This window comes from Dermacentor silvarum, chromosome 9 (assembly GCF_013339745.2).
Source record: "Dermacentor silvarum isolate Dsil-2018 chromosome 9, BIME_Dsil_1.4, whole genome shotgun sequence".
NCBI lineage: Eukaryota > Metazoa > Arthropoda > Arachnida > Ixodida > Ixodidae > Dermacentor > Dermacentor silvarum.
This window is the reverse complement of record NC_051162.1, coordinates 143,301,224-143,308,963: the sequence shown is the minus strand read 5'-3', so window position 1 is coordinate 143,308,963 and position 7,740 is coordinate 143,301,224.

Below are 7,740 nucleotides of genomic sequence, written 5' to 3'. Positions count from 1 at the left end.
GACTCAGAAATCTGCATTCTGTCCATCTCTGACTTCCTCCATATCGGTGACGAACAACGCAGCAATGCTGTCTTGGTGGAAAGCACCCTGGTGCACCGCCTAACCATTGTGCCCAGTCACCCTTCCCTCTGGATGTTGACCCTCCACGGTGGGACTTTATATCGTCATAACTAACGCCCCATGTCTGGAACTCCTCCTTGTCATCCCAAGGGCCGTCCGACTCACCGTGACCCAGCACTTACATGACACTCCTGCCGCTGGACACCTGGGCGCAACTAGGACGAGGGCGAACTAGACAGTCTTTGCCCGTATTCTTTTTAGCCAGATTACGGATGTAAATGCGAAGTCAACATATCCATTCTCAGCGGTGAGCGTTTCTTGGACCGGCCCGGACTTCTCTGCTGGTAGCTGTGCGGCACGGCGCTGCTGCCAGTTGAAGATGGCGGTTGTGCTTCACAAGTACGGGGCGTACGAGCAACGAAGTGTGATTGGGTTTCTATGGAGCAATTGAAACTAATGGCCCATCGAAATCCAGAGGGAAATGCAGCCCACGTATGGGAAATGGTGTCTCGCTCGGAGAGGTGTGAGGTGGTGGAGTTCGCAAAATGCATTGAAGACGACGGCCAGTCCGACAGTGGTTCCACAGTCAGCCGGACGAATTCTACCACAGAGGCTCAAATTTAGTGCTGCGGTGAGACAAACAGCTGCCCAGTGTGGAGACTTTGTGAAAAAAAGTATAAGGTGCGTAGAATAGTACGTACATTTATAATTACCTGTATGTATAATAAAAATAGGCTATTTATGGTGCGGCTAATATTAAAGTATGGCTAATAAAAAATAGGGCCAATGACATACTGATTCACCCTTGTACATACGACCAAGGTAGACACCGCTTCTTTTGGGCAGGCATTTAACACATTTATGTCGCTCCTTACCATGTGTATGCTTATGTGGCTCTGTCACACGACGGAACACGCCTGCATTGCCTACCGCTGGTTTCCTTAATACTGTTTACATCCCCACGAAGTCATTTTTCGTGAGCGCCTCTACCCGCTTGGCCTTTTTACAATTTCCACCAGAGGAACCAAGTGGATTGCAACGGTAGCAGACACGGAACAAGATATGCCAACACGCGAGCAATTCCAACCATCTGCACAACAGATGTCGGCGGCTCTCTACTCCACGATGTAATCCTACATCACGGCGTACCTCGCTATTTACTTCCGGATCGTGGCCGTTACTTTCTATCGAAGGTCACCGATGATTTTGCACCGCTTCTGTGTTACCGAGCATAAAATCGCTACCGCGTACCAACCTCACAGGACTGGCCTAACCGAACGCCTCAACTGCACGCTAACTGAAATGCATGCAATGTATGTTTTTGAATATCACCATGACTGGAATGTCTCTCTGCCATACCTCACCTTTGCTTATCATTCGTCCGGTCACGACACCGTCCGATTCCCACTGTTCTATTTTTTCGTTTGAACGATACCCTGCATTGCCCATGGACACGTTACTTCCCTCCGAATTGCAGTCTCCAACCGCTTATGCCCGTGATCATATTGCTGTAGCCGCGCACTCCCTACAAATCGCTCTTGATCGCCTTACTGTCTGGCAAGGTTCCCAAAAGTACCGTTACGATCATCGCACCAAGATGTCTATTTTTGCTCTGGCCCTCGGGCTTTCCTGCACTCCTTCGCGTTGTGTCGGATTGTCCGAAAAACTGCTATCTCGTTACTCTGGCGCGTACAGGAACAGGAATTCACTCATGTGATGCGCACTATTACACCGGCAGGTGAGTCTTCAATCCCTCCTGGCATAAACAGCCATGATGTTCACGTTGCCATACTGAAAGCCTATGAGCCAACTTTAATTGATGCCCTATAACCTGCACCGGGACGGAGCTACACCATGCGAGGGTGATGTTGCGGGGATGCGAAGGAAGAAGACGTCTCGAGAAGGAGACGACAAAGACTGCGGGTGCAGCGTCATTACTAGCTTTTGTAAATACACACCCAATTACAACTGTGTGCCGGCATTTTTCCTGCAACAAAATTATCTATATGCTTACAATTTTAACATGTGGCAATCACCCAGTGCCCCAAGTTATTGGGTTATTGAAGAGGTACACATCTCCATTCGCACGTACATTAATTGCGAACCAGGTCAAAGATGTTGTTTGAAGAACCTTACTTATCTTACTTAGTTGCAGTCTAAGAGGTTCATTGAAATGCAGCACATACACAGTGGCACATAACCGGTGACCCTAGTTGGTGTCAACGAGGTTCATTGGAGGGCAGCGCATACTTAGTGTTACATACACGGTGAGCCAAGTTGGTTTTACGCTTTGTTTTGCACCCCGTTACATCCGCACACGTGCTCGACGCCCTACGCATTTGCCCAGTGACTCAGTTGACGTGACAGGTGTTCGACATGACATACATACCGAAAACTGGGTGGTGAGAAAGACAAAACTGAAAATATAAATTTCTTCTTTCTGCAAGCGGTACGTACGTTACCTGTTGTGTTGGCAGTCTGCGCCTGAGGTCAGAGGTAATTAAGCTTCGAAACCACAATGTTTCATTTATGCGCAAAGCGTTGGTACGCAACCCACTGGAATATCGCGGTGCATTTGATCGCAACGTTTACATAGTACGAAGTAGGAACCATAGTTTAGGCGCGCAACATGGCATAATGCATTTACCAGTGAAGCTTGTATTGCCTCAAAGTGTCGGCGGTGGTGGTGGTGATGGTGGTGTAACGCTAAAACCCTATAGAAAACCTGTCGAAAGGTCGCGTCTCGATAAATTGGTATATACCAAATTTGGCATGGAAGGGTACAAATGTATGGCTAACATGGCTGATAGGACATGGCAACAATAACATCACATGCTCCTCAGTTACGTCACGATTAACGATAATAAAATCACGTGTGGCGCATACCCGCGTTGGATATGCGGGTATGAGCCAGGGACAAAAAAGAAAGACATAAGGAAGGAAACGAAACGACCGAAAGACCAATCAGGGTCGTTTGGTGTGTCGCGGAGAGGGAAAGGGAAGGAAAGGTGATTGACACGTGCTCCGCTAGGCTTCCCTCGCCTCAGATCAGTTTCGGTGCCCGGATGGGAAGGCTCCCCTTGGTGCGTTCCGTCGAGGAGCAGGCTGCATTTTAGCAACGGCGCCGCGAACTCGCTCGGGAAAGGGCTCGTCGTCGACGTGCCAATTCTAGCGTGAGGGCTTCCGAAGCCCCGGCGAAACATCAGCGAAGAGCCGCGGACCCCGATTTGAGGGAGCACGTCACCGAAGTGCCACCGACCCTTAGTTTAGAGAAAACGAGGCGGAACGACTGCGACAGCGTCGTCTTGCCACAAGCTTCGTTTACGCCAATTTTCTGGACATGGGAAGGGCATGTGATTTTTATAAAGAACCGCATCAGTGTAGAGGTATACATCAAACTAATGGGAACCTACGCTTGAATTGTTGTGGTTGTTGTTACCTCTACAGATTGCTATTAGGCCTCCCGTAGAGGCGTCTGCATCAGCAGGCGCTTGGGGTGCTGCGACACCACGGACCCCAGCACACGGGGGTTGGACCCTCCCGTGCATAGACGTGCGTGGCTTAGCCGTGTTCGGGTTAAAGGGGATCCCGCAGATTGAGCCATTGTCCGGTGTTTTGATCTTTATGACCCCTCGGCGGAGGCAACACACCTCTTTGGCTTCCACTTCACGTAGACGTCGCCCCCGGACTTACCCAGGCAGGGGAAATCGGTAGCTGCCTTTTCCTATCCTCATTTCCAATCTTCGACTTTCTCTGTTAATTTCGATCTGCCCTGTCTTCTCGTGGCTTCCTTTTACTTCAAATATTTCCAGGCAGCAAGGGCTAACCTTGTTTGAGTAGCCACCCTTGGTTATGCCTTATTGCGTTATAGTGGTAACGTACAGATGGCGTAAGCTGCACCTGTTTTTACAAGGACTGCAGCGTCCCCTTGTACGACTATATTGTGGGTGGCTTGCGTCGCTGCCGAAAACTGAGGATTCCTTATGGATATTTGTTTTCCTTAACTCCCTGATCGCCCTCGGAAACGAGTGTGCACCAAAGTATATCAATATTTTTGCTTCCAACGTGAAAACATTCCAAGGTATCATGGGATACATTCCGAAAATTGAACAGAAAAGCGCGTGAGAGTCATCCCGCCTTTGCTTGTCGCGAAATGTCTGATTGTATAGGTCCAGGTTCTATATGCCCAGGTATGGTTCCAGAACAAGTTTTTCAACAGGCAAGCTTGAGGTGCTATTGCAACTATACCGTGACAAAAAAATTAAAAAGACGGAGAAGATTGTAGGATCAATAATTTGAGGTGAAAGACCAATAAATAATACTGAAACTACATATTTTCATTTCATCTGTACATAATTGCTAATTATTTTACTAATGCTATTCCAATATCGGCACTTTGTCTTTCATTCAATTCAATTTCTTACTGAATACCACAGAAAGATAATTCAATAGATAATTATCCATATTCAAATAGTACTGATGAGTAGTTGAGCCTCCGAAAAGTTCATATGGGTACTCGGTCTAGATAACTTGCTCCATCATTGCAGCTGCGGGATGACAACCTGTCGCAATGCGTATGCATGACGTCGTAGTCTAATCTAACAAGGAAACTAGATGCGCACTATAAGTTATTTAAGCTTGGTTGTTAGACTCCATCCCACAGTTAATTCCTCGCATCACCATTAATTTGTGTACATGTTGCATTTTCTTTACACCGTAAGTGAAGATGATTTGCTGGCGGCAGGTTGTTCTGGTGTGTCGCTTTGAGACTTGACCTCCTCCTTTTTAGTCTCGCACCTTCAATAGTTTCCTTTTACTTGCAATAACCATTACCTGCTATGTTATTTTATTTTTAAAACGCTAGCAATAGTAAGGTAAGTGACCCACGTGATGTGTCTGCAGCCCATAATCAATATTACATATTTTCCCTAGTATCCAAGAATTATCATCGAAAAACAATCAAGGCTTATATCATAGTCAACTATAATACATTGGACATCCAAGATCATTTAACGTTCAAAACTCAACACTCAGGAATATTAAACATACAAATAGATTGTTTCGTAGGGGCATATTGAAAGGGAAGAGCGCAAACAAGTGGCGCACAACGAGAGAAAAGAAAATAGACAAGAGGTTTGTCCATGTAAGGTTTACTTGGAAGCACCGCGTAATATAAAGAAACGTTCGTCAAGAATACAAATATCAGAACACATCATCCTGCCGGAAAAGAAAACGGATGATTCACCTTAACGGTTACGGTAATAGGTCCCCCTTTTCTTGGAAAACCATGTCTCGATTCTCTTTTGCAAGATGACATTCTCACTATTATATTAGTATTTTTGCGGCTGTTTGCACTATTCACTTTCGATATACGTATCAGTGCTTTGACAGGAGAAACCGAAGTGATCAAAGTAAAAAATAAAGCGGTAATTCAGGAACTTCACGTTCACAAACCGCGATCAGATTATAAGGTACGTTGTAGAGGGAGACTTCATATGAAGTGTGACTACGTTAAAAACTTTGTTAAGGTGGCGCACTTTAACGTTCCGAACTAAAGTGTTTAAGACTTGGACAGGCACTTTGTTAAGGCACTTTGTTAAGTTTGCGGCCTACGGGGTAACTTGGCAAAAATAAGTCGCAACCGCCAGGGTAAAGCTGCTTTCGCAACTGATGAAGGCGTTGCCGGCGGAACAGGCAACATGTAGCGACGGTAGTGATATGCGCATGTTGGGGTCGGCACGACAGCACTCTCTTGAGCCGCCAATTACACAAACGCTTTGTTGGGATAGCCATAGATTTCCCTACCAATTAGATACAGTTTCACCGGTGTGTGTCGTAGCACGTCAACTTTTCGACAAATATCGCTACCACTGGCCAAGAAGCCTTCGCATGTAAGATTGTCGTGGTACTCCGGAAGATTGCGAGTGATATATCCTTAAACTTAGTGAGAGATACGGTGACCTTTCTCTTTGATAATCACTCGTGGTACTAGACTGCCCAGGTCCAAGCTTGTGTGGCCGAGTACTGTTAATCTTGCTAGAACAGGCTGGCGTTCAGGTACTGCGAGTCGCGCAAGAAGGCGAGGCCAGCCGATCAAGCAGCCCCAACGTCAACACCAATCGCGAGAATTACGAGGATGTTTTCCCGCAACGCATGAGGTTAATCAGAAACATCCAGCAAGTATACGGCTGAAGGACACCGCTGTCTCCAAATTCTGTAAGGCAAGACCTATTCCCTCTACGCTACGTGATGAAGTATCGCAAGAACTGAGCTGGTTAGTGTCGCTGGGCATAATACCGCCAGTCAAGCATTCGGATTGGGCGACGCCCATAGTACCCGTTCTTAAAAATTATGTTTCTCAGAATTGGCGATAATTTTAAAGCCAAGCCTAATTCTGCTTGCGTCACTGAGCAGTGGCCGCTTCCAGTAATTCAAGATATGCTGGCGTGACTGAGAGGAGACCAGCTGTTGAGTACGGGTGATTTGAGAGACGCATACAACCGGGTGCCTTTACACGAAGGCTCCAAGAAGTTTTGCCTTATAAACAAGCACAAACGCATCTTTGGTTACGACAGGCTTCCATTTGGCATTTCTTTCCCACCAGCCATTTTCCAAAGAAAAATGGATACAATACTAGCCGGGCTACGTGGTGTTCAAGCCTATTCGGATAACATTTTGCGGTCTGAAAAGGTTGCAGATGACGGAGCATGGTTGGAAAGTGTGTTAAAAGGGTCAGAGAGCAGGACGTGAAGCTCAGATATGATAAGTGTAAATTTCCCCAGCCAGCTCTCACGTATCTTGGGTATCGTATTGACTGAGCTGGTCTTCAACCAACGGAGAAGAACGTAGATGCTATCATGGATGGACCTATTGCCAGAAACATGAACGCGCTGCGCTATTTTCATGGAATGGTAACATTTGATATAAGGTTTCTGCTGAACTTATCAGATGCGTTGTTCCCAATGTACAAGTTGGCAGTGGAAGTCGTCACAGTAGTCTGTAGCCAGAAGGGCAAAGCAATGCCTTATCAACGCCAAGGGGCTAGTGCATCTTGATCCGCCGAATGACCTAAAGTTGAGATGCGACGCATCTCCTCGTGGGGTACGAGCTGTCCTTTTTGACTCAATTGGAAGCGCTCTCAGACCAGTAGGGGTCGGCTCAAGAACCTCGACAAAAGCTGAAGGAAATTATTCACATTTAGGACGTGAGGTCCTGGAATTGGTTTTTGATGTGACGAAATTCCAGACAATCTCCTAGATCGACAGTTTGTGTGGGTTACCATTATGAGCCACTTCTACGAGTGCTGAGAGCCGACTGCCAGACGTCTACCACGGCCAGAGGTCGCCTCCAGCTTGTACCTTGTACCTGGCAGGCTACCACTATACTCTCAAATATCCTCCGGGAAGGCAGCTATTGATTTCGGATGGGCTGATTGGGTTGTCTCTCCAGTTTTCAGCTCCCGTTACGCTGCCCGAACCCGAAGTGTATGTATTTTTTAAAAGCTTCGATGAAGGCATAGTGACAACAGCGAGCTGAAGGAGCCAACAGTCAATGAATCAACTTTAAGCCGCCTAAAAGAAGACCTGCTGCATGGCTGATGAAAACTTCCAAAACATCTTCACTGCTTGATTCTATTTTCTGATCGGAAGTTGGAGTTATCTCTGAAACACGATCTAGTCT